Genomic DNA, 25,509 nt, shown 5'->3' on the forward strand with positions numbered 1-25,509 from the left:
AACATGCTCTATAAACAAAAGATTGGTTTCAGTGTTAGTCTGTATCCGTAAAAAGAACAGGAGGACTTGTGGCACCTTAGAGATGAACACATTTATTAGAGCATAAGCTTTCGTGAGCTACAGCTCACTTCCGATGAAGTGAGCTGTAGCTCACGAAAGCTTACGCTCTAATAAATTTGTTCGTCTCTTAAGGTGAAACAAAAGATTGTCATTGCAAAGTCTGGGGTCAATGAGACTGCAACCTTGCTGTTCACCTGGGAGGGGAAGTTCTGCGCAAGTCCTTTTCTCAACCTTATCACTATGGTATTTGAGCACCTTCCAATTCTCAACCTCAGCATTGATTTGCTGTGTGCTACAGAAGTCCTGTGTGCTACCCATCTGCTCCCCTGCAGTGCTTTGTGTCTGCAGCAATGTGTTATTATTTACCCACCACCAAAAGTGGGCTAGGAACTTTGTGCTATTCTTATGTAGCACAATCAGTTTGGAAGGGGCCTTGCGAATCAGAAAGCCTGACCTGAGAAAGCTTCTGGAGCTGGGCAGGAGTTTTGCTCTGAGTCACCACTTCTAACAGCCCTGTTGCCAGAGGGGAATGGTGAATGGGCTAGTCTGACCAAGGGTTTTCTGAGTTAGCCTAAGCCTGGAATCTAGAGGCTGTGTGGATGGGTGCGTTAGAATCAAGAGACAGAATGTCAGGGAGGGGCCAAAGACACAAACATCAGGAGATCACTTGTGTTGCTTGTGCCTAAGGTAGGCCCCAGATGGGAGTGAATAACCACACACTGTTAGTACATTTTGCTGGGAGGGGAAACTTGCTTAAACACTGTATTGTCCTTTCCCTCAATACAAGAGAGATGCACAAACTAGCTAGCCATCAAAGCCTGCCCTCAGAAATTCTTTCCCGAGAGATAACAGCAGGTGTCTGCTGAATGGCTCCTCTCCTTTCAGAGATAAACTCTAAACACATGTAAGACTTCTTAATTAATCAGTAGTTGCATTAGAAGCTTAAACTTCTTTGATGCATGACATGGGGGAGTATTGTCTTTATCACTGCTCAGAAGCTGAGATAGATGGCAGTGCAATTGACAGGAGAAGCTGCAGACAGTACATCCTTCAACAGAGTCTGTGTAGATGGATGCCGAAGTGAAACATGCTCACACGTACCCTCACACTCCTCCTTACCTCTCTGTTAGACAGACAATTTTTATTTCACATCCAAATCTCACAGGCTCATCCGGATTCACTCACACAAGGGGACAGTTCCTGATTACATTTTCATGACAAATAATCTCTCGTTGATTCATTGTTTTATTCCATGGCTAATCCAAGAATGTAAAAGTAAAAGCCCCGTTCTGGAAGAGCCAAGCTGGCTTTCACTCAGATGGAACCGTGAAGAAGAGTGGGGGAGAGCACGTTAGAAAGCTGAGAACCAACAACCTTGGGATAGCTCGTAGCCTGTCTGTCTCATTTATTATGGCGATTTAACCAGCTGTATGTGGAAGGATTGTGTATGAGAGAACATGAGGAAGAGAAAACAAAGCAGCCTATCTGTTCATTGGACAGGGTCTCTGTGTGAGGGCACATGGGTGGTTGTTAACATTTGTGTTCTGGGACCCCCACAGGAAGTCGGAGCTCCATTGCACTGCGTGCTGTACTAACCCAGGGAGCAAAGGACTCACATCCTCAAAGCAAGGTAGGTGCCTAAACATCTTTGAGGATGTGGGCCACAGTCCCTGCAATCTAAACAGTCAAGTCCAAGGGTGCAAAGAGAAACAGCGGCATGGAGAGGTGAAGTGACTTGGCCCAAGGTCATACAGTAGGTCAGTGGCAGCGCTTGGAAGAAAACGTACGTCTCCTGACTCCCAGCCCAGTGCCGTAGCCAGTAGCCCAGACTTCCTCCCCTTCTATGCCAAACCATTCAAGATGCCTCTTGGAATGAAGTGAATTCCTCTGAGAGGAGCCTTGCTTGTCTAAAAGCACTTTCCTGCATAGCATGTTTCCGGCAAAAAAACATGAAGGACATAACATCTACCAGACAACTCAGGCCAAACGTGCAAGTAACAGGTTGCTAACGAACGAATGATAACAGTGTTTCCCATATAATCTGTATGGAGGGCAATAAATGGATTGATTGTATCCACCACAGAAGTTAATTAGAGCATCTCTGTTCAATTATAAATCTCTCTTTTCAGGGGTTTACAATTTGGACATAAAAATCTGCTCTGGGCTTAAATATGACACACAGTGTCTCTGCACCGGGCGCACTCTGGTTTTTTAAACTAATTTAAATAAACCATTTGGGGGGACCAGATGGCTCTGGGGGGTTTTAATGAAGATACAGGGCTTTCCACATCACCGTCACGGGGTCATCTCTAAGTCCAGTTAATAGAAGTGGATTGTTGTTACTGTCTGAGCGCTGATTGGTGGCCATGCATGGGAAGTCATGCATGTCTCAACCCAGTTCCTGATGGACAGGAGTCTGCATTGCAAAACAGATTCAGATTTTCTGCTAATTGGCCTCTTCATTGGCCATGCAGGGATGCCAAGGACCAAATGGGTGATAGGTGCTGAACTTCCCTCTCCCTCCTAGAAGTGATACGTGCAGGTCAGGGATGAGGTATGTTGGCAGGGAAGGGCGGGGGAAGCTATCACACCTGATGTCCATGCTGTACCTGCTTTCTGGATGGCCTCCAGAAGGTCTCGCAATCTCCCTGTTGCCAACTGTCGGGGTTTTATTGCAAGTCTTGCAATGTTGGGTGTATTTCATAAAACCCCAGCTCTTGCAGTCATGGGTTTTACATGACTGGATGACATGAAGAACTCAACTATCTTTTAAACACTTTTCTAGTCCTCCCGGGGGTGGAGAAAAGCTGGAGAATGGGACCCTGGAAGGCTCAAAAAGCAGAAGGCAAAGAAAAACAACCCCATACGTGTTTATTTTTAAAACTCATGGTTTTTTAAGCTAATCTGGGGCCTGAGTCATGATTTTTGAATAGCTGGAATTGGCAATACTGAAATCCGGACCCTTTTGCCAGCACTAAACGCGCTTTAAAAGAATGTGATCATTTAAAAATAATGATGGTGTTAAAAACCATGTTTGCCAGCTGCAGTGGCTGTTTTAGGCTCAGTTAACACCAACATTCAGTCTTTGGCATTTTTGCTCATTGTGCCACTCAGTTCATAGTATTCGTTTGGTGTGTGTGTGTGTGTGTGGGTGGGGGTGGGCATTTGGATCCTATGTCTTCCTAGAACTGGATGGAGCTTTCACATATGCCAAACAACTCTCAGATGAGAGACACAGAGTTTCAGGCCAGAAGCAACCACCAGTCTACCTAGTCCTGACCTCCTGTATATCACAGGCCGATAAACCACACTCAGCCACCCACACAAGCCCGACAACCAGAATGAGACCAAATTATTAGAGCCCTCTGGAAACTAAACTGGTGTGTGCTACAGGCAGAGAACAGGAGGGGCCAAGGTACACCAATGCCCGTGGCAAGGAATTGATTAGGTGAGATATGCCCAGATGATCCTAACAAATGACCCATGCCTAATGCTACAGAAAAGGGTGAAAAATCCCAGAGGATAAATTCCTTCCCAACCCTGCCTATGGCAATCAGACCTCAAGCATGTGAGCAAGACCCAGCAGCCAAGTATCTGAGAAAGAATTCTCAGCACCACCTCAGAGCACTGGTCCGCCCAGTCCAGTATCCCATCTCTAGCCATGGCCGTCTCTGACGCGTCAGAGGAAGAAGAAAAAACAAACAGAATACAATGGGGGGAAATATTTCCTTCCTGACCCCTACCGGTGGCTGGCTGAAGCCCTGAAGCATGAGATTTTAGGAATTTAAACCTACAGGTAAAAGATTCCATATCCTGTTACCAGTGACCTTAGCTATTCAGTCCCCCTTGTTCTGTGTACACAGTGAAAACACTGCATTCTGACAAAGGTAGCTATGGAGAATCTGCATAGATTCCAAGGAATAGTGCAGATCCCTGCTCCTTCTGTACAAGATTTGCAAGTGGAAGTGGAAGTGTGAGCATGTTTTGCAAAGCATTTTCCCAAGGATGTTCTCCTACAAAGAGCATGTGTCCTAAATACATATTCACTTGATACCCAATAGATTTGTTCTAGTTTAAGTCAGACACCAGCAAGGAGGAATACACATTTAAGCATCAGGTCATAATAGTTTATTATCTGTTGGGCACATATGTTTTAACCCTTAAAAACACTGACATTTTCCATTCTGCCAGCCAAATTACTGCTCATTGGGACTAAGATATATGGGATGAATTACCGGTAACAAAGATAAAGAGCTATGGGATGGATTAATCAAATTGTAAATTTCTTAAATTTCCACTGTAGTCAATGAATCAAATGCAGCTGTGTGTTTCTGGCCCCATTCAGCATATTAACTATAGCAAATATAGCCGGCATTTTCCTAAAGTAGATTCAGATTGCACAGGTGGCCAGCTTGAGACATTTTAGGGCTGGATTTCAGAGGTGTTAACCACCCACAACTCCGACAGACTGATTATCTTGCACTTACAGGTGCTCTCACCCCTGTTTGCAAACCAAACTGGCCTACCCTCCCCAAACCAGTGGGCACATGTGAAAGTTTCAGCCAATGTGTTTACAATCACCATAGGGTTAAAACCAAGTCCTGAGCCTATTCTTATGGGGCAGAGATAATGATTCACCTTCAGTGATGGGGAATCTACTATTTCAAGCCCTGTGGGGCAGCATGGTAACAAGGCTCTCTAAGGTGCAAATGAGTTTTGTTCTCCCCTGGCTCCAATAAAAAGCCATGACTCACTACCATTCACATAGCTAAAAAAAGCAGGCCCCACTACGGGGTGGAAGAGTGACCTGCCTTCCAACGCTTGCACCCCCGTCCCTAATATTAACTGTATCTACCCCTCTGCCTCCTTGCATGTGCTGGGCCTCTGACTGGACTTTTTTCTTCTGAGATGATTAAACCCCCAGTGCTTTTCTTTCTGAAAGTGGAAAAAAATCCCCTGCAAAGACTTCTTCTATCCCTGACCCCCACATGGGACCCTGTCTATAATCTAGTTTTGACTGGGGCAGCAAATACCTTCAGGCAAGCTGTGGGCATTAAAGACCTGTGCATCGGACAGACTGGATGGTCTTTGATGGAGGTGATTCTTTCTGGTCCCTGATGTCCTGCATATAGGTCTTAACAAAATACTAGACACTATCGGCTCAGAGCTATTCTGATGTATTGGCCAAACATCAATGTGTATTTACCAAGGGGAGCGCATGGCTTTAGAAGTTCAATTTCTTTTTGGCCCTCTTAAAGAGACGTGAAACAAGGAGATTAAATGCCAAAAAGCCACCTACAAAGAACACTGAGGATATAAACCCCCAAAAGCCAGGACATTCGCAGTGAAAGCAGCTGCCCTTTCCTCCACACCATCACGGTGTTTACAACAGCGTAGAGCTGAGATCAGAACATCCACGCCTTTGCTTTGAACCCGGCTCTCTCTCTCTGCCAGGCTGTATGGGGATCTCGCTTAGACGCTGTTTATCAAAATCCTGCCTTGACCAAGATGCTGCAGTTGTATTTTTTTCCCAACCAAAGCAGAAAGCCCTGTGGAAAAGCCTGTCCACTTAACACTGCAGACAAACAGTTAAAGAGGAGTCGGATGGAGAGAACACCGCACATTGCCAGGGAAGGGTGAAAAATCTAAAGGACCTTTGGTCTGACAGAGGCAATAAGCAGATAGGTTTGTGTGTCCTGCAGCTCTGCTGAACTAAATGCTGATGCCCTCTGTTGGCACCTTTTAGTAATGCAATTGGCAATGCCAGCTGATAACTCTTACAACAACCCAAGACACTACTATTATTATGTATTATTTGTAGCATGGTAGTGCCCAGGAGCCACAGGTATGGACGAGGACTCCATTGTGCTAGGCACTGTACAAACGCAGAACAAAAAAGACAGCACCCTACTCCAGAGAGCTGACAATCTAAGTAATAAACGATACACTTGCGTTTGGAAGGGAAATGATCACATCGTTTATAAGCCACCAATATAACAACGCAAACAGTATATACAGGCAATGGCGCCTAGTATTTAGAGCAGGGGACTGGAAGTCAGGAGTCCTGAATTGTTTTCCTAGCTCTGTCAATGATTTGCTTTGTGGCCATGGCGGAGTAAGACCTCTGGGCCTCAGTTTACCTCTGTATCTATTCCCCCTCCTCTCCAGTCCCCAAGGGAAGGGGGGTATTTTGGGGATAGCTTGGTACTGAATGGGGAAATCTAACACATTGTGAGCTGCAGCTGCTAGCAGGAAGGAGTTCAGCTGAAGAGCAGCAATGCAGAAGCAAGGGCCACCAAACAGGTGGCCTTTGCATCCAGTAGATCTGGGTCCTGGGACTCTTTGCCTCTTCCTCGGGGAATAAACCCCCACACAGGGGAGAGCAAACCTCCCAAACGGCCCTGAGAAAAGAGTGAAAACACTGTAGTCACTTTAACCGGATTGGATCTGCTGCTAGCCTCATCTCCAGTGGGATGTCCCCACCCCACGGAGCAACAGGCTGCAAAGCCGCCCCTCTTCGAATTGAGTTCTGTGCCACCTTGCGTATCGTGGCCAAAGTTGTCAGCCAAGCTCTTGTTGCAGAGCTCTTTACTGCTGGGGGATGATGCAAGAGGCAGGAAGGGCCCAGCTGGATTGGCAGCTCCCAAGGGGATCTTGCAGAGCTGGATTAATCTCCTCTTGTTTTGTAAACTGTGTCTGGAAGCCACTGAGAGATGATGCCTGGGGAGCCCCGCCATGGCTTTTATACAGAGGAAAGCTGCACTTCAAAGGGCTGCCGCAGCACTGTCTGTCCCCGACAGGGGAATCCCTCAGCACTCTCCTCCCCGGCCTCCATGCGTCGTTGGATGAAAGAGCCGGTTTGTTTGGAGGGCTGTGTCCCCGTCCATGGCCCTGGCAGACGGAAGCCGCACGCAGCGTCTGTAGATGTAGGGCCCCTCTTTCCCCTACATGTGACAAGTGCATAGTAACTGCTCTTTCTGTAACAGGGCCCCTAGGTCAGGGCGAGAGCAGCTGCTCCACGGAGGCTGGAGGGCGCATTTCCCAGCGGTTGTGCCTGTAAATCTGACTGGTGTGTTAGGACTTGTTAAAGCTCGCCCTGGAAAGCCCCGGCTTTGCGAGGGTGAAGGAGTCGGTGACTGATACTGCCCTCTAGTGGCTGAGGCACAAAGTCTCTGCGGCACCTACTACTGCTGGGAACCGAGAGTGTTTTCCTGCAGGGTGCAGTGAGAGCTGGAGGCCTGGGATGCTAGTCCCAGCTCCGGGCGCAATTCCCTGCTGCACCTGGACTCCTTACACCCTTGCCATGGGAGTACGCTGGACATTAGCAGCTCTACCCTGCCCGGGGGGGGGGGGGTGAAATCAATGGGAACCAAGGGCACCCCTTGAAGGCTTGGTTCCTGTATTCAATAATGATCCATTCCTATTTCCCGCTCCGGCAGCTCACCCACATCTCTGAAGACCCTTCCTGGCTGTACACCTCTGCGGAGGCAGCTTGTACCGCCCCCTGCAGGGTTTGTGGCTTGTTTGGTTGCACCAAGCCGCCCGACTCCATAGCCAGCTTTGCAAACCCTTTGCCTCTGGTTGTGCAGTGGGAGTGGAGCTGAGTGGTGCAGTCTGAGTCCCAGCCAGACTCCGTGGTAACTCCACGTGGCTACACATCTTGCTGTCAGCCCATTCCAGCAGATGACAGAGAAACCCCCTCCCCTGCAGGTGCCCCTCACTCCTCTAGAGAGGGGCTCTTTGAAGCTGCCGCACCAGGGTATGTTTCTCCTGGCAGGGCAGGTGTCTCTGGTCATAGCATAGCCCTGTGGCCTATGTCAGGCGATAGGCACTGTCAGACTGGGCTAGCATCTCCTCCCAGTGGCTGGGCTTGCTGTCCTCTACTGCACAGCAATGAGGGGGGAGAAGAAAGCATCCCCTTGCCCTCCCCTCCCCTCCCCTTCCACCACAGCCCAAGCGGAACAGATGTGAACCAAACAGGGCTCCTTCTACATCCCCTAGCCAAGGCGCCGAGGCTTGGCAGCCATCCTAGGACATGGACAATGGGAGGCTGGCTGTCTGTGAGCCATCCTGCGCTCACTTGACAAGAGTCGTTTTCTGCTGCCTGGCTCTGGGAAGCAGCGCAGGGATTTCTGGGGCTAGGCCTGCCAGCATGCTGGAGAATAAAGGGAGAGACGGCTCTGCTGTGCTGCCCCGCTGGCCTTCTGCCCATCCCTGAGTGTGAGGTGACACAGCCTCCCCCCTCCACAGTGAACCCCTGGGGCTGGCACAGAAAGGAGGCCGCCTGATTTCCCCTCCCCAGAGAGGGCATCCAGGTAGGACCAGCTCCAGGTGCACTGGGAAAAGGACCACATACAGCCCCATGCATTTTTCCTCACCTCTTCCCTTCCTCAGGTAGAGAATTTGTTTTCTCATCAGCCAGCCTCCTTCTGCAGCCTGCCCGGCAAGGGGCTAGCTCCCAGAGCACAAGGGTCTTCCAGCCAGCATCCTCCTGCAGCCTGCACTCTGGCAATGGGCCCCAGGGGACAAGGGTGGCTTATGGCTGGGCAGCTTTTTCCTGCACTGGATTTTCTCCTAGTCATTGGGGTCAGCAGCCCATCAGGACAACACTTAAAACTGTCGGTGCAAGCGGGGTTGTGGAGTTGTGTCATAGTATGGAGGGCAGGGAGAGGTGGCTGGACCTTTTTCCCCCGATGGAGATTTGGGACTTCCTGCTGAAAAAAACCAAAAGCTGAAATATTTAGATGCAGAAATGCCTCATGGGAATTGTAGTTTGGGTTCCTCATGTTCCCATCTTTCTCTGCTGGCCAGGCTTCCTGGTCAGACTACATCTCCTGTGATGCATCACAGTCTCCCCAGTTGGGGGAAAGAAGTGATGCATCATGGGAGTCCCATGGCCCTAGTGCATCATCAGAGATGTAGTCCCCCTGGGGAGCCTGGCCCATATTGGAGAAAAGGGACAGGAGCCAACCAAACTATAGCTCAGATGAGACACCGTGAAAGCATTTAATATTTCAGTTTTCAGGCATTCAGGTTTTCCATGAAAACTCAACATTGTCCACCAGAAGCAGAAACCTTTTGGGGAAAAATTATTTAGTTGAACCACAGTTTTGACTGACGAAGTTTGGAGCACGGTTCCCCTCCTCTGCTGAAGGGCTTTGTGAAGGCTCAGTGAAAGCTCCCCCACAGTGAACGCTCCCCTTCTGACCTGCCTGGTGCGGGCACCGCTCCACCCCTCATCTCAATCGGCTTTAGTCACCTGATCGGGCGCTGGTGTCTGGCAGAGGTGGTGCAGGGAGGGAATTTGCTAGCAGAGCTCCCTCAATTACACTGGAAGGGTGGAACATTTTGGGAGCCATCTTGCATGGATGGGGCATCACAGGAGCGCATTAGCTTTGCTGGAGCGTGACGCACTTCAAAAGCATGCAGCCGTGCAGAAAAGAGAGATTAGGTTTTTACGCCCTCTAACTGGCCACTGCTGCATCAGCATCCTTGCTCACTCTCTCTCTCTCTCTCTCTCTGACACTGCCGTCTCCTACTTTCACGTCCAGCTGGACAGCAGGACTCATTATACAAAAGGAAAGGAGAGAAATAAAGCATAATGTTGCCCCTTCTTCTGACACCCACTTTGCTCCTCTGCTGATTGGGAGCAGATGTCTGGGGTCTTGCCATTCAGTTTCGCAGTGGAGGAGAAATCAGTGATGTGGTGCCTGGCTATGTATTTTATTTACACACATACACCAGTCCTGCAATTAGTCAAGCAGCAGGCAAGGCATCCCTTTTTCCAGGACTCTCAGCCCCAAACTGGTGCCTCGCTCCCAGGGAACGCAAACATTGGCTCTAACCAGAGCTCAAGGCAGAGAGCACTCTCTCCTGCAGGTCCCTGTCCTGAAGCTCTGCACACAAGCCTTGCATAGCTCAAATCTAGAAACAAAACATATCTTCCCAAGAGTTAAAACTTGCTTGCGCGCCAAGAAAAAGAACATGGAAGACTGTGTGTAACAGCTCCACCTGGTGAGACCTGCCATAACAATAAATTACATTAGCACCATAGGAACTGCAGAATGGGTCAGACCAATGATCCGGAGAGTATCCAGTCTCCAGCAGTGACCCGTACCACGCAGGGAAAAGTTCAAGAAACCCCATAACAGCCAATTATGGAATAACCTGCCCAGAAGTCCTGTCAGTTAGTGGCTGGTTTATCACCTGGAGCAGGAGGGATTATATCCTCTCTAAACACTTTTTCCTCTTATCAGTGGATATTTGTTATCCCTATATGATATCCATCCTTGTTTGAATCCTGATATGCTCTTGGCCCCAATGGTATCTGTTGGCAGGGAGTGCCACGGGTTAATTTAATCCTGCCCTAGTTTTAATGTAACTGGATATGTATCTGTTGCAAAAAATTCCCGAATTTCTGGGACAAGATCTAGGAAGACACACAGACTATGATCTCCTACTGGAGAAAGGCTCCTCCTTCCTCCCCACTCCCCTGCACCAGCCTCAGTCTGTTATCAGGGCCTACTTGGCCATGCATTGCTAGATGATAAGCTCCCTGGGCTAGGGACCTGGTTTTCTTACTTGGTCAGAAAGCACCGCTCTCACCTGTGGTACTATGGAGAGAGGCAGTGTCGTCTATGTGACAATCAGTACGCCTGGGTTTTCTTCCCGTCTCTGCTACTGCTCATCTCGGTAGCCTTGTCATCTCACCTCACCTCCCTAAACTCACCTTTCCTCTCCCACCCTTTGTTTCGTGTCTACTTAGGCTGTTTTCAGAGTAGCAGCCGTGTTAGTCTGTATTCGCAAAAAGAAAAGGAGGACTTGTGGCACCTTAGAGACTAACCAATTTATTTGAGCCTAAGCTTTTGTGAGCTACAAGCTAAAAGATCTTTGGGGCAGGGACTGTCTCTCTCTGTATTCAGAGCTGAGTCCGAGGGGGCTCTGCCCTCTCTTGGCTGGGAACTCTGTTCTACCACAATACACATCATCAATAACAAGAGCAAAGCAGCGCTGTGTGGTTTCCAGATATTGGTCCCAGCTATTTGAATGGGGCTGGATAAGCAGGTGGCTGAAGCCCTCCCAATCAATGGAAGATGGAAATGGAAGTGAAGGGGGGAGCAGCTGGTGTGTAGTTTCAGTTTGCAAACTGTTCCGCTGGGTCCCTCTGCGGGGTAGGGAGCAGTTTTCACTGCCCACTGTTGACGAGGAGACCCCTGCATGCCAATGGATAATGGGGTCCACTAGCTGACCTGTTAACCACCCCTCTATCCCCATTGAGGGCACTACATAGTAAGGAGAGAGGATAATTTCATCTTGCTTCCCTAAGAAGAGCAAGGCCACATCCCGTGGGGGAGCTGGAGACTGGATGACAACACTCAGATAACTTTCCTTGGATGGCATCCCAGCCCCTTCCCCTCCCACTCGCAAAGGAATTTTATAACCAGTGTTGCGCCTTTGGATATGACCGGCGGCAAGGCACGACTGAGGTTATGGAATGACAGACTACATGCAGTTGGATGCACTGAAATAGATCTGGAACTCCAGAAGGACCTTCCTGGAGGGGCCGATACAGATCAGTGAATGTGGCGATGTCTGAGGCTTTGTCAGCAAATATTTGTCAGTCAGGGATGCGGGAAAAACACCTCCCTGACCACCGTAAGTATCACCGACAAAAGCGCTGGTGTGGACCACGCTTATGTCAGCAGGCGACACTCTCCTGCCGACACAGCTACTGCTGCTTGTTGTGTGTGTGTGGGGGGGGGGGGGGACGGGGGGGTTAATTACCCTGGCGGGAAAGCTTTCTCCTGCCAGCACAGAGCAGCTACATGGGAGACCTTACACTGTAAGGTCCGCAGTGTAGACAAAGCCTACTGCCTGCACGTGCAGACTGGCAGACTAACAGAATGAAATGGGCTATTCTAATGACACGAAGACATGCAAGTGCAGCGAAGTGCAGACCCTGGAGCACCTGATCGTTTCTCGAGGACCTCACTGCAGCAATGGAAAACGCCATCGCCTATGTCCATCTCATTTCTGACAAGGACATGAGAAGGACAAGAAGAAATGGAAAAAATTGTCTTTTTGTCGAACCACCCGCCTTTCCCCGCCTTATGTTCGGGTTTTCCAGTGGAACAGCTAATTTCCTTGAGCAAATCAGGCATTTGTGAACATTTCCATTTAGTCAAAAACTCCGTCCAAAAAACCCAGCACAAGTTTGGACAGAACATTTTTGACAGCCCTTGCTGAGACCTGCTAAGCACCTGGTTTTATGAATGAATGGTTGTAGGTCATGGCTATAAGTCAAAGGCTCCTTACCTAACTATTATCAAGCCCTTGAACCATGCTATTCTCCCCTTGTTATGCTTATAAGAAGCACACGGGATTTTTTAGGGGAAAAGGCAATATGCCGTGTTTATTGAAGATACAACAATTAGCATATGCATTCAATTACACCACATGCTCACTGTCCCACCAGTAGATGTTACAGTTACCAGTTGAGAGTCCAGATCAATCTAGTGGCCAGCTAGGTGGATCACGGGTTGGGAGGAGCTGGGTTCTGTTGGTCACGACACAATGCTCCGGGGAAGTCTTGGCGGGACGAACCCAAAGTTTCATGGCAAGGCCCCCTGTTTCTATAGTGATTTTTTTTTATTGGTACCAATGAATTTTGCACCATTATGCTGTAATCAATTGTTGTTCGACAAGGGCTTGTTTTTTTTTAACTTTTTCATTTTATTTTTTATTTTGTTTTTTTATTAGATTTTTTAGGGAGTTATTTTATGCTGGTTTTGATTACAGCTATTTTGTTTTTATTGATAGGTGCTTGTTTTATTTTTAGAGTTGTTAATTTGCCCTCCTCTGACATTTCAGTAGGGGCGTATTGCAGCTTTCTGGTGCCCTTGCATTTGTCTTTGGGTTTTTTTTTTATATATATATTTGGCTTACCGATGGCCTTTACATTAATTTTTATATATATACATTTTTTATTTATGTACAAAACAGAGTTAATGTACACAGAACATTTTAAATAGAAACATTAAGTTGCAATGCACAAGGAAACAATTATGACATTTTTAAACTTATTTAAAAATGCTAAACCTACAACAAAGTAGTAACCCTCAAAGGTCTGTCACTGCCTTGAAATTAGCACAGAGACAGATTTTGGCTGATGTATTTTTACCAATGGCCCATTATGCCATTCCTTTTTGCTATTTAAAAAGGGAGGTTGGCAGGATATGATCAAATCATACACCAATACATTTAATACATGCTACATTATTATTCTTTATTTTTTATTTTAAATTATATAAAATACAAACATACCATTTTACTACTACACCCTCTCCAGTGACATGCATGAGAAAGACAGGGTCCACATTTGTCTGAGATATCTCGCACTGTCCTAGACACAGTCCCGGGTTTAGAAGGTGGGAGAGAGTCACTTCTTTGGGACTGAACCCAAAAGCAATGTCTGTCCCTTGCAGAGGAAAAGGGGCATGAAAGAGCCCACAAAAGGCAACAGGAAGGAGGATTTTATTACAATTCAGGCTGCTGTCCCCTAATGCAAACTAGTTGGAGCTTGTTTGACAATAGCAGATCAAAATCCTGGATGGAAGTGATTTCTGGGTATCTTAAGTATCTTAATGGGAAATTCTCCAGCAACTTCCCAGCTGCCTTTATCTGCAATTGGAAATTAAAATTTCAGAGCAGAGTGCTTTTCAGGTAGGTGAGAGTGTGAAATATTACAAAGTCTCGCTGTCTGTTTATGCCATTCCCTCTCTCCCATTCCTACTCTCGGCCTGATCGGGGAAACAATGAGAAACAGATGAGAGCAGAGAAAGAGAGAAAAATATCCAGGAAAGACTGCAAAGGCGAGATAATAGGAGGCTCTTTGCATGCAGTTCTACTTGTGAGGCCTCTATTAACAGATCCTCCAAGATGCTCAGGGATATCCTGGCTGCAAGTCGCGTTACCCAGAGATTTATTTCTGTGACATGAAAATGGGGGACCTGTTGGTGGGGAGATTATAACTGGAATCTCTTTTTAATGCAGAAATCTTTACCCTGACCAAATATCCATCTCCCGGAAAGGATTTTGCCGTCTGAGCCCCCCACTCCTTCCCATCAGAACACTTCCAAATATATTGGAGGAGCAGCGGGTTCGCTTTAACCGATAGAATCCAGTGCTTTTTACTGTGCTATTCATCCACATGACAATGCCGAGAAGGGAGCCCATACTTCTTCCTGACTTTTTATTGCTTTTCAGCCCAGTGGGAACCAGAAGACATGAAAAAAGTACTTTAACAGCAAAATGTGTTTAAGCCTCGTTTCAAGGAAAGGGGGGCAGATCTGAAGGCAGCAGGAAAAAAAAATACACGGCTGACCAGTGAATATAATTCTAGCTTATCATTGTGGGGGAAGGATAGCAAGGACTCATGTTGGCCTTCAAGGGCTGGGACCATCCTGTCCTGTGCCAAAGGGTCTGTCTGCATCATTATCCGTGGACTTAATGGAGGCTGCAAGACAACTCGGGGAGACCACACCCAATGCTCTAAATGGGGTCGGAGGTTGCAGGATGCCTGATGCAGACAGAGCTGGGGTTGTGCTCTTCTCTCTCTGGGAGACGGTCTCCAAGATTGTGGACTATCTCTAGAGGCGAGTATTTGGGGGAGGGGGGGTTCTCCTTGGGGGCGCAATGTGGGCTAGTGCCCCAGGCTGCAGGCCATTTCTGTGTTTATTTTGAAAGATTCTGATTCACTTAGTGACAGACTCAAGGAGCTCAATCTATTTGGTTTAACAAAGAGAAGGTTAAAGGGTTGACTTGATCAGTCTATAATTATCTACGTGGCGAACAACTATTGAATAATGGGATCTTCAATCTGGCAGAGGAAGGCATAATATGACCCAATGGCTGGAAGCTGAAGCAAGACAAAGTCAGACCAGAAATAAGGCACAAACTTTTAACAATGAGAGTTATTAGCCATTGCAACAATTTAACAAGGGTGGCGGTAGATTCTCCATCAGTAATAATTTTTAAATCAAGATTGGATGTTTTTCTACAATATCTGCTCAAGGAATTATTTTGGGGCAGTTCTCTGGCCGCTTGACAGAGGTCGGATGTGATGATCACAATGGTCCCTTCTGGCCTTGGAATCAATGCATCTATGAATTTCTAAAGGTGCCAGTGGAGTTCAGGCTTTGGGGCATGTTGGAAAGTTCTCATCACACGTGTGCCTGTGTCAGAGCTGTGTCCCAGCTCAAGAAAGCCAATGAACCGCTGTTCGGGTTCCAATAAATGAACTCAAGATGGAACCAAGACCCAAAAAACCACAGTCCCCAAGCTTTAGGAAAGATTGAGCCAGATCTGAACTTTGCAGTTCTGGCTCACCTCCAAACTAAAATCAGAGGGGATTCCCACATCCAGAGGTCATCAAGTGTTTGAATTTCAAGAGAGCTCAGCTTCTATTTAGGCACCAAAATGATGAGTGCTGAACTCAAAAATCGGACCAAAATTGTCACAATCGGAACTGCTGGAGAGAGTTTGTCAGAAAAACGTTGATGGACCAATTTCTGTTAGAGAATGGCATTCTGTCAAAGTCAAAACACTTTGTGGAATCATGTAGATTTTGCTGAAATTTCATTCTGGGGAAAAAGTTCCAACAATATTGAAATATCCCATTTCAACATTTTCAAATTGCAACATTTCAATGTTTTGTTTTGAAATGACTTTTTGCTTTGAAAGTTTTAAAACAAAACTTATTATTTAAAACAAAACTGTATTACATATTATGATAGAAATTTTTAAAAAAGCAAAATCAAAACTAAATGTTTCAATTTTGTAGAAACAAAATATATTAACTGATCCCAAATGACTTTAAAAAAAAAATTCATGGAGAATTTCAAATGTTTCCAGTTTCTTTCCTAATCAGAATAAACACAGATGACAAAATCTTTCCATCTTTTCCAAAATGCAATTTTTGTCCTCCTCACTGATTTTCTACTGGATGCTGAGCACTGTTGAAAATCCAACCCCACCTGCAGAACTGGACCCTAACCAAGATCAGAAGGTCTTCCTGCAATCAACCTTAGCTACTCCCAGGTCAGAGCAACCGAGCAGCTCCAAACCTGCCATGAAAGAGCCTACTCAGCTCCTTTCTCTTATAGCCTCTCCCGATCAAATAATTCTCTACCACTGAGCCTAGTCACCAGGCTTACCAACTGACAGCAGACACCTGTGTTAAATCTCTCCTGCTGAGTCAGAATGTGTTAATTCCTTCCCTGCCAGCAGCTGGACAGACCATCTACACCCCATCACAAAGTGCAATAGCGTGTGCTGGAGTGGTGTGTGTTACTGTTCACATATGCGTGTTTGCCTTATGTGCTAGGGCCACATATGGATGCATGTATGTGTGTGGCACTTTGCAGGTTAAAAAAAAGATTATGTCCCTGCCCCCAAAGATCTTCCAATCTGTTTAAAGAGAAACTCGAGCTGATGAGAGAGATGGTAGCAAATACTGGAGAGGCAGGGACAGTAAGAAAAAAAGCCAGAAATCATAATTCTCTTTAAAAATAGAATGAGGGCATCATCTGAAAACCCCACTTGCTAATATCTGCACTTCTTGGAGTATGTAGTGGTCTGACCTGCTCTGTGAACTTGGGTAAATCTCTTAGGCCAAGATCCTCAAAGGTATTTAGGCATGTAACGCCCACTGAAATCAATGGTCTTCACCTCAGTGCTTCAATCATTCTGTCTCTAAAATGAAGATGCCATGAGTTTTACTTACTCATCTTTGTAAAGCGCTTTGAAATCTTTGGATGAGTGGCACAATGTGCAAAGTATTATTAATTCAGACATTAGGAATGTATTAAAACTATTTCACGACTGCACAGAGGATGAAATCTCCCGATCTGCAAAGCCTTAGAGGGGATGTAAATTCTTCTGCGTATAAAGAGAGATGCTAGCCCTGTCCTTTAAAATTGCATCCTTCTTCCCCGCCTCCTCTGCTGGATACACCTGCACTCTAATCACTGTACGAGATTGCTTCCATTATAGTGTGTGGTCATTCTATTCTGGTTACTTGTTTGCTCACAATCAGGGAGGCCAAATACCAATCTGTGATGATGATTTCAGAACTCCTGCTGCTCTCTGAAAGGTAATGGAAACATACTTAGGAAATTAAGCCCTCTGACTCTGCACAGATTCCACCTTCCTTTGCTCTTAGCTAATTTTCTTCTCTGTTGGGTATCTTAAGCCCAGTCTACATTGGAGAATTTTTCACCCACACTAGTCCGAATGCAGACCTGCTGCCCCAACGTAAAGCAAGACTTGCCCTGGTGCAACTTCATCTTATAAATTATATTGGTGCAAATATATAAGTTATTGGGCTCAGTATGTAAGTAACGGGGTGAAATTAAATGGCCTGTGTTATACAGGAGATCTGACCAGATGGTCCCTTCTGTCTTACAATCCATGTAATTTCTCCAGTGTAGACATGGCCTTATAGCTGAGCTTACGTTTGTGCAGGGTCCAGGCCATTATTTACTGGAACCCTAACATAAAAGTTCTATAGGATTGAATAGGGACGAAACCAAAGGGATTTAATAGAAAATTAGCAGAAGTCTATAGAAATCACTCAAAACCCTGTAGAGCTCTACAGGTAGAGTATAATGTTCTGTTACATTCTCCAAGACAGTTAAAGGAAAATAAAAAGGTTCTGAATCTCTTTGGCCTCCTCTCCCATAGATCTTTCTCCCACAGGCAGTGTTAAAAACCCAGCTCATCAAAGCCCACGGGGATGACTCTCCGCTTCAAGGTTCACTTCCCAAAGTCAATTTCAATTCAATGTAATGACTTTACTGGCACTACAAGCTCGACACATATCGCCAAAGTGTAAGGAAGAAACAGACCTCTCAGATCTCTCTCGGAGGCAGGTGCAACCCACCTAGGATGAGGTCACACACTGGGTTTGGGGACTGCTCTCCTGTGTCCATGTATCATCCCTGTCCATTCCTGATCTGGCTTACGTTGCTATGTAGCGCCATTCCGTCTCTGCTATCTCTCCCAGGTCCCAGTATGGGTTTCCTCATTGCCTGCTTTTTGATGAGATGTCTTTTATTATTTCTGATCATTTGAGGAAATCTTCTTCTTTTCCTGCCTCACATATGGGACATTGAAGTAAAAAGTGATTCTGTCTCTATCTATCCTCTGTCACAGTGGCTGTATGGTCCTTTCTCTTTGGGTTTAGTCCTTTCTCTTTGGGTCTTTGTGCCTCCTGATTTCCACTTCCTGCTTTTGGTCACTGATTCTGAACTCAGCCATGAATATGGCTTAGCTGGAAATCTTTTGTGGAGGGCTTCAAATCAGCCTCTATTCCAGCATGCACTGGCTACAAATCCCTATCTGAAACTGACAAGAAATTGACAAGTTTAGTTTCCTTCTATAGGCTGGGTGAAACCGGTAAGCTAACAGCCAACAGAAATGGTTTCAAAATGTTGAAACATCTGTTCATTTGTGACCAATCTAAAGTGTTATTGATAAGGCAGGGTTTCCTCCCCACCCCCCATCCAAGATAATGCTTCCCTTTTCACACATTGCCTGTATTTCTATTAGAAACCAGGAGGGTTAGAAGAACTCACACATGGGCTGCAGCTGGAAGTGAGTTATTGATTTGTTTACTTTTTACAAACTGCCATTAGATACCATTTGACCATCTTTAAAGGACTGCTTTGGGAATCTTGTTTCCCAGGGCTGGGGGTTGTCGTCAACTCTGTTGGCAAACAGGGATTGTTTTCACTTACAGATACTACGCCTGGTGCAAAAGAAGGAGAAAGGGCCGTCTGATTTTCAGAGGGCTTGAGCCTCATGGCTTCTATTGGCTGCAGTGGGCACAGTATTGCAGTCAGCACTGTGAAAATCTGGCCACGATCCCACAATATGAAGGAGGCTCTCTGAAGGTTATTTTCTATTTAAAGAAAAAAATGAAGAAAAAAATAAATGGGGTGGTGAATTGTTCATCACTGATATATTCTGGCAATGACACCTGCTCTGAAACCTTCCTCCTAATGTCTTTCCCCGATGCAGATGGTGCCAGTTTATTCAGTTTTCTAATGACTCGCATTCGTTTGTATTAGATGGATTTTCTATGATTTCCTTCTGCCTGACTGCAAAGCCTGGGAGCAATTCAAATTAAGCTCAGCTCCCTGTGCCCCATCTGGCGACAGCAGATCCCCCCATTTACATTTGCTGCCTTCTCAGCAGCTCTCCTCTTCTTGCATCCTATCATATTTCTATCTGTCCGAATTCTGCAGGCCCGCGGCATTTCATAGACACCTGCTGGGGTTAATTCCAGTTCAGACCTATTCATTTTAAGCAACTCATTCTGGGATGCAAGGGTGGGGGACGGGGGGGAGAGAAATTTGTATTAGAGAGCTCTGTGCAGCGGGAATTACACAGACGTTGCAGGAGGGACGAGTCAGTGCTCCACCTACCTGGCTAAACCACTACATAGAAAGCATAAGCAAGGTGATGGAGCCAGTGCTTATAGCACCTGGGTAAGGTTCTCCACAGAAATCACATAGAAGGTGACAGGAATGGGAGTGGAGAATGGTTGTGTCTGAAACACGGACCTCAGCCCTTAGCAATGTGCTCCCCTCGGGTACCTCCATCCTGCTGCCAGGCTGGAGTAATCTGGGGGACACTCAATAGCACTCTTATGAATGCAAGAGAGGGGCCCCGGCACCCTTCGACCTGATTGGCGTTGTTTACTTTGGGCTCCTAACTACTTGTTCTGTGCCGGAGCAAGCCCTGCATCTGCCAGGGTTCCCTGGAAGCTGAGTGGGCGACCAAATCAATCTACTCCATCGACGTTCTACGGACACTGCAGAAGGGCATGCCCTGTCTTGTGTCATTTCGGCATGCTGAGTGCCGGGGCTCGGCATAATCTGAAAGGCACAGGCCGGTGAGTATGGAAAATGTTAGGAAAGAAATTAGCTGAACGCTTTGGGCCCAGATGTGGTCTAGGCAGTTTGGCTTGGTGGATGTTTGTGGTGAAGGCTTAACGTGGGCCTGATCTTCGGCTCCTATTTCAGCTTCTTTGTGCTGCCCGACAGGCACATCTAGGTTTTCCTGGCAGGTTGGAGAATGCCTGGGGGGTGTCGAGCTGGTGTAGCTGGCTCTACACACCTATGCCCCGCCAGGCGAAGGGATGTATTGGGGCAGGCTGGGGTGGAAGGAGACATGTGCGGTGGGTTGCAGAGATCCCTCCTGGGGAATGGCTCCTGAGGAGCCATGCCGTAGAGGTGGAAGTCAGAACAGCCTTTTGGCCTCTCCCCTACAACTTTGCCTCTCCCCACACTCAGCCGCACGGTATATCTAAATGAGCTCACCCGGAGGAGAGGATTTCCCAGGCTGTGTTGGCGGGGATTAGGTTTTAAGCAGACACAGTTCTACCTGACTGATTCCCTCTCCACTTCCTTCTTTCCCCTTCCCAGCGACCACTTCCCAGAGGGGGACAGGGAGGTGCAGAGGGGTTGCCCAAAGTCGCCACATTTCAATATCCTCAATGTCTGGCTGGGGATCCTGATGACCGACCCCTAAACCCCCTCAGACTGGCCAGCTAGGTCACACATGCCCCGGTCTCCCAGCAGTGTCCAGTTGGGACCCAGTCATTGATGAATGACCCTAGGCCAATCCAGTCTATTGGTGTCTGTCGGGGAAGTTAACAGGGGTGAGAAAAACAACAGACACAGTCTGTGGTGGGGGAGGAGGTGCAGAGAGTCATCTCAGGGTGATAGGAGCAGAGACATGAGGGATGTCCACACTGCAAGTGAAGGTGTGATTGTAATGTCGGTAGGCAGACCTGGGCCAGCTTTAATTGACTAGTGTAGCTGTGGCAACACAGGTCAGCATTGGCTACCAACCTGAGCACATACCCAGGCTCCCCATTGGGCTTGTAGTCAGGTGGCTAGTCTAGGCACAAGCCCATGTTACCACATCTTCACTGCCATTGTTACCTGTACTATCCAGTTTAAAGTTAGCATAGGTATGCCTACCTTTGCCGCATTCACACTTTTCACTTGCAGTGTAGACATACCCAGAGAGGCTGGGGTTACACTAGAGAAAAATAGGTGATCAGCTAACACGAGTTAGCTAACACATCTTAACTAACACATGTTAAAATCCTAGTGTAGACAAGCCATGTTGTAGTTTTAACATGTTAGCTAGTAGGGCTCATCTCAAGGGTTTATCACGACCAGCTACTATGTGTTCAGACTGCACCATGCCTTGTCTACACTAGGATTTGAACAGGGGTGTGTTAACACATATTAAAAACACCCTTTGCTCCCTAGTGAAGACAAGGCCAGAGGGGCTGGAGGAGAAATTGGAGGAGTGTCAGAGTGTCATGGTGCCCTTTGCAACAGCAGTTGGGGAACTGTTCCACATCCACACCTGGGCGGGGGGGGGGGGGGAGGGAGGGATGCTCCAGAGCCCTTTGACCAGCCCAGACATTTACATCAGTGCAGAGTGGTTGTAAAAGGCAAACACATCAGAACAGCACCAGTTTATACCCCGCCTTTGCACTGGTGCAAGGGACACCAAAAGGCCCAGGGCAATGGAGAATCAGGGCCAGTTTGTACAATGGGAACTGAATTACACACGGCTGCTGGGCCATTCGCAGCTGACGAAAGGGCAGCTGGGGCTTCTTGGGAGGGGGAGAAACAACCCAAAGCAAAATACCTTCGTACGAGGGATTAACAGTATTTGAACTACGAGTGGTGCTGGCCCCAATTCCTGCAGCCCCTCTGAGGGGGAACAAAGGAGGAAACAAGGCCCCTGCAAAGAGGCAGATCTGGAACTGCTGAGTGTGAAGAGGAGGTTGAAGGGGGCAGGAGAATATGCAAACGGGGGAAGAGGCAAACGACAACCAGGGATGGGCCAATGCCAAGCGGAGATGTAGGAGCTGATCAAACACAGCCAGGTTAATGAGAGTGTCATTCCCAGGGCTGCAACGAAGCAGGCAGAGCCGGGGACAGGCAGACAGCGGGCTCTGAATGCGATTCTGTAATTAGCTGGCAAACAGAATATGATATTGAGTGTAATTGCTCAGAATAATGTTTTGCAACCAGGATACATGTGCTGTGGGCCGGGCACCACCTGCCACAGCGACTTTGCTTCCTTTTGTTTCCTTTCACCTGCCATTTGTCATCCCATCGTTCCCAAATTTGAGTGCATCGTCTTACAGCTTGAGTTGCCAGGGGAACACCACAAAGTTGGTGGTTGATGCAGCGCATGCCTTACCCCTCAGAGGATTGGCTATTTAGCTGTTCCACCTTACCCCCCCGGATCCGCCATCTTTGCTGCCCCTGGCAGGGCCTGATCCTATCACATGGAAGTCAATGGGAGTCTGGCCATTGATTTCACTAGGGGCAGGAGCCGGGGCCTGCAGCCCTGGGTGGAAGGGCTGGAAAAGTCATTTAAAAGGGGAGACAAAATCGAGTCAACTTAGTTGTATCACAAGGACCTGATCCAAAGCTCATTGGACTCAATGGGAAGACTCCCCTTGACTTCAACAGCCTTTGGATCAGACCCCAGAGGGGCACCCATGAGAGGGGATGCATGGGACATGCTACCCCGCAACTCTTCCCTGCCCCATTGGTAACTCACGGAGTGCAGCTGTAAGCCTCAGGCCTTCGTGGGAATGTCTCCTCTCTCTCCAGCTCTCCTCACTTGCACCTATGCTGTGTGATGCCAAGGACTACTAGAGAACGTCCTGCTAGGGAATCCCCACCAGCAATGCACCTGACCAGCACGCACAAGGCACCAGAATCCTAGAAAAGGCTCCTGAATTGCGCCCATGTTTGGAGGATGAGATTGGATTCCAGGGCATTCTCAAGGAGGGAGGGAAGAGGGCCGGGGGGTTTGATGTCTGCTGGAGCCGGTGACGTGCAGGCACGTGCTACCTTCACCACTAGGGAGAGACACGTCTTCATGCCCTTGTTGGTGGTTGAGACCCTGAGGGTTTGTCTAGATTTAGAAAAGAGGTGGTGGTTAGCTAACAGGTTTTACTTAACCCTGACCTCAGCATGGCCTTTCCCCTAGTATAGACACAGATTACCCTTTAACTTCCATTTAGATCAGGGACCTCAAACTCAAATAACCACAAAACCACATGAGGACTCCTACATTGGCCCGAGGGCTGCATCGCTGAAACCTCCACCCCTTCCACGGGGCCCCGCCCATGCCCCGCCTCTTCCCACCCCTTCCCCGCCCCTATCCCAACCCCTTCCCCAAATCCCCACCCCGGCCCCACCTCTTCCCCGCCTCCTCCCCTGAGCGTGCCACGTTCCTGCTCCCCTCCCCATACCGGAGTGTGCAAACAGCTGTTGGCAGTGGCTGGGCAGGAAGTGCTGGGAGGTAGGTGGAGGAGTGGGGATGTGGCATGCTCAGGGGGAGGAGGAGGATGTGGGGCAGGTGGAGGAAGGGAGCTTGGCTGCCGGTGGGTGCAGAGCACCCACTAATTTTTCCACGTGGGAGCTCCAGCCCCGGAGCACCCGCAGAGTCGGCGCCTATGGCGGGTCGCAGGAAATAACTATGTGAGGCACATGTTTGAGATCCCTGATTTAGATAGTCAAGCTCAGCCTTAGTGGGGAGCCTAGAGGAAAGGCCAGGGTTAACCTGCAATATGTTAGGTCACCCTGGCCTAACCTGGACCCCCTCCTCCCCTTTTCTAATCTAGGCTAAATTTAGGCAGAGGAGCAGGAAATGTGTGAAGGATTTGTAGGGAGGTGAGTGTCCATTTGTGAGAGGAGTGTGTGTGTTGGAGAAGTGTGGGTGCAAGTGTGCATTTGTGAGACTGTGTGCATGCATTGTGAAAGTATGTGTGTTTGTGTGCGTGTTGTTGTGAGAGGGTACTGAGGTGTGTGTGACATGGAGTGCAAGAAGGTGTGTGAGTGTCTGGGTGACTAGGCAATTGTGCACTCGTGAGTGGGTGTGTGAGCGTCTAGGCGATTGTGTGGCAGCGTGCGTGTGTGAGAGAGGCTGAGTGTTGGATAGCATGGATGCGTGCTGGGAAAGGGTCTGTGGGCGGACGTTGGGGTGTGTTTGTGAGAGTTGCATGAGCTACTGGGTGATTGGCTAGGTGTGAAAATAGGTGGAGAAAGGCCGTGGGAGTGAGTATGTGCGGGGTCATTTGTGAAAGCGGAATGTGTGTGTGTGCGCACAAGTGTGTGTGTTTGCATTTGCACAGGTGTGGGTGCAGGCTGGGATTGCAGGGGCAGGACCCCCAGCCTCTTTAGAGCCGTCACCCTGATACCTCAAGAGCTTCTCCAAAGCCAAGCCATTGACACCGGAGGAGGGTGGCAAACCGGGTGAGGCTCATGATTCTTCACGTACCCTCCATCCCCCCACTCAGTCATCTCTCCCGTGTCTGCAAAAGCCAGGACTGGTGAGCTCCTGGCCTTCAGACAATGCAGGGAAGGGAGATGAAAGATATTGTTTTTCAGGTGGAATAGCTTCCAAAATGGTACATTTGCAGTCAAAGTGCTGTTTGGAATGCATATGCAGCACCGCCTGCAGCCACGGGAAACAAAGCCGTTAAAGTTTAGATCACCGTGTTTTCATTTTTAACCAAATGACTCAGTCCCCCTTTAGCTCTGAGCAGGAGAGAGAGAGAAACTTAGGCTGCGCAAGTTCACAATGCTTTAACCCCACTGGGATCCTGCCGCAGGGAAAGTTCAAGCCGCATGCTCCGGTTAATTGTGCCTAGCAAAGGTATTTAACCAAAGTTGCTGCTTCAAAGCTGCTCAGGGGTTTTTGAAAGAGCCACAGAGATTTCAGGGGAGTTTGTTGTATCTCTCCCCCCTTCCTCCCCAATGCAATCCAGTACCCTTCTGCCTTCTACCTCTTACAGGTACTGGGCCCACAGCCGAGAGGAGGCTGTGACGGGAGGTGGGAAAGGGTGTATGCGTGTGTGTGTGTGCATGAGGGAGAAAGAGTCATTTCTTCCATGGATAGGTTAAAATCAGCACACGCTCTGTGCACTGCGTCGCCATCGGTACCCAAGGCAGGAGTTGCTTGTTTGGGGGTGTTGGAACCCTGCAGGGTGGTTGACTCTTGGAGCCGGTGTGGGTCATTAACTCCAGCCTGGATATGAAGTAGCTCCCTGAAAGACCTAAGGGCTGGGGAGTGGGAGCCCAAAGGTAGGAACCCTAGGAAACAGCCACGCCTGTGGACAAGTCTTGGGCTGGAACACAGGTTCATTGAATTTCCTTGTTAATAAAGCTCACCGCAGGAAGAGGGGTGAATCGGGGCACTAACCCAGAGTGTGTGTGTGTGTGTATGTGTCGCCCCCTAGTGGCTGAGCACACTGTGCAGGTGTGTGGGCAGGAGGTTGTGTATTCTGGGTTTGAGCAAGGTGAGGACTCAGCCTTTCCTTCCAGATGTGCCCATCAT

The sequence above is a fragment of the Eretmochelys imbricata genome, chromosome 16 (genome assembly GCF_965152235.1).
Source record: "Eretmochelys imbricata isolate rEreImb1 chromosome 16, rEreImb1.hap1, whole genome shotgun sequence".
NCBI classification, from domain to species: Eukaryota; Metazoa; Chordata; order Testudines; family Cheloniidae; genus Eretmochelys; species Eretmochelys imbricata.